This window comes from Callospermophilus lateralis, chromosome 16, assembly GCF_048772815.1.
Source record: "Callospermophilus lateralis isolate mCalLat2 chromosome 16, mCalLat2.hap1, whole genome shotgun sequence".
Lineage (NCBI taxonomy): Eukaryota > Metazoa > Chordata > Mammalia > Rodentia > Sciuridae > Callospermophilus > Callospermophilus lateralis.
The window spans coordinates 57,333,342-57,335,916 of NC_135320.1; positions in this window are offsets into that span (position 1 = coordinate 57,333,342).

Sequence of the window (2,575 nt, forward strand, 5' to 3'; positions counted from 1 at the left end):
TTCTTGGGGTCTCCACTCTCATCACCTAATTACCTCGTAAAGAGGCCCACCTCCAATACCCTCACACTGGGGACATTGGGGATTAGATTTCAATATGTGACTTTTGGAGGGACACAAATATTCAGTTCAATGCAGCTACTAATAAAGATTTCCACATTGAGCTTTCTCTTTGTTATCCTTTCAATGTAATGATATTCACAAATATATTTTTTTTATTTTGAGCAGACTTTTATCCTTATGATATGCCTTATGTGGTCATGATGTATTAGTATTATTATTATCATCATCATTATTTTTGTTTTTAATAATAAATTCAGTTCATCATTTTTTTTGGAGGATTTAATTTTTTATTTTTAAACTGAGAAAACCTTATTTATTTTTCTTTTTCAAATTATATTTCTTTGTTAACTAATTTTTTTGGGGGGGCAGGGGTGGGAAGTGCTGGGATTTGAACTCAGGGCCTCTTGCATGCTAAAGAAAGTGCTCTATCAATGGGCGCCATCTTGTACTGATGCATATTTTTTAACTGAATTTTATATCTATATTTGTCCTAGTGCCAGTGCTTACTGTTGGCCTAGCTTTGAGTAAATTATTTAGTCTCTCTGTGCCTCAGTTTCTCCTCTATAAAAAAGGGATAATCGAGATCTTGCCTCCCAACATTGGGGTGAGATATACAATCTCTGGAGCAGTTCATGAGACATGGGAAATGCTCATAAATGTTAGCTGTCATTGTTGTAACCGACATGGATCTTGTTCCTGGGTATAGGTGTCTGCTCTTTGCTGCATTTTGATATCCGTGTTAGGCCAGCAGATTAGGACGAGTTGGGAAACTCCAGGTTTTGTTACATTCTGCAGTAATTCAAACAATGTTGGAGTGATCTATTCCTTGAAGGTTGCCTGGGCCTATGAAAGTCTTTGACTAACCTTTATTCAATTTCTTCTATGCTTCCTTTGTCTTTTCAGGCTTTGACTGGAGGCCAAGTCTTAGCATTTGTGTTTTACAGGAAGAAATCGGTTTCAGATCTCCTTTGTATCTGAGGTTGGGACTTCTCACCCTTCATGAGATTTTACAGGTCTTGCTGTCATCCTCCCCCAAGCCCTACCCTTACACATGTGTACACAAGGACACATGTGAACCTGCTCACACTCACACAGAGGACAGCTCATCTCTGCCTTTATGAATACTTGGCTAGAAAAACTGGTCACAGTAGAGCAGTGATCCTGCAGATAGAACTGGGGCTGATAGGTGAAAATGAAAATATTTTGTCTCACTTAGTTCAGATCCTCTAAGAAGCAGATGCCATGATGAGACTAAGCAGGAAAGGATTTTATTAGGGGAATGCCCCTGTGAGGGGATGGTGTGGGGAGCAAGGACAGCAAAGAGCCTCTGACTCTTAGGGAGTTTGATCTCAGCCCTAGAGAGCAGAGGGGAGATGGGGTGGAAGCTTCTTTTGGCCCAGCAGTCTAGGAAGGCTCATGTGCCCATTGGGGAGCCTGTGTCTGCCCTGGAATTGGACCAGTTCAGTTTCTGGCTGGAAAAACAGCCCCTGGGCGGCCTGGGCCCATGGACAGTTCCTCTCCTACAGCTGGGGAACAGCGAGGTGCTCTCCTGAACTGCCACAAAGTAAGTCTCTTAACAATTAGAGCTTCCTACAGTGCCATGAGCTACTGTTTAAAGCTGTGAGTTCTTGTTGTTAGAGGTGTTTAAGGAAGGAAGAGGGAAGGCTACAGGCATGGAGGCACACACCTGTAATCCTGGAGGCTTGGGAGGCTGAGGCAAGAGGATCCCAGTCTCAGCAACTTAGTGAGGCCCTAAGCAACTTAGCAAGACCCTGTCTCAAAATAAAAAATAAACAGGGCTGGGGATATGGCTCCGTGGTTAAGCACCCCTGAGTTCAATCCATGATACAAAAACAAACAAACAAACAAATAACAAAAAGTGAAAAAGGGAAGAAAAAAAGCAAAGAAAAGTTTAAAATGGGATCCGAAAGCCTGGATCTCTCCTACCTCTGCCTCTTTTGCTGTCTTTTGGAATCTCTGTTGAAACCAAAATATGATGTGTTTTGGGCACAAAATTTTCAGATTTCTGTGAAAGGCAGTTCAGAGGCGTGATCAGGGGAGAGTCCAATTTCAGGCAGGTGGATTGCCGGGAAAACCTGATGCTTGCATCCAAGGGGTTAGCTTCAACTTCTTCTCTCTGTTAGGGACTTATGTTGGGACCACTTGTGTCTATCAAAGGAGGCTTAATGATATTTAGCCTTGCCTGTAATCCCAGCGGCTTGAGAGGCTGAGACAGGAGAGTTGCGATTTCAAAGCTAGCCTCAGGAACTGCGAGGCGCTAAGCAACTCAGTGAGACCCTGACTCTAAATAAAATACAAAATAGGGCTGGGGATGTGGTTCAGTAGTTGTACCCTGAGTTCAATCCCTGGTATAAAAAATAAAATAAAATAATAAAACAAAATAAAAATTTAGCTTTAAAATCATCTTAATGCTAATAGCTTGTATAGATACAGTGCAGAGTGTGTCATAGGTACTAAGTACTTTATGTGTATTAATTCAGTTCTCAAATCGAAT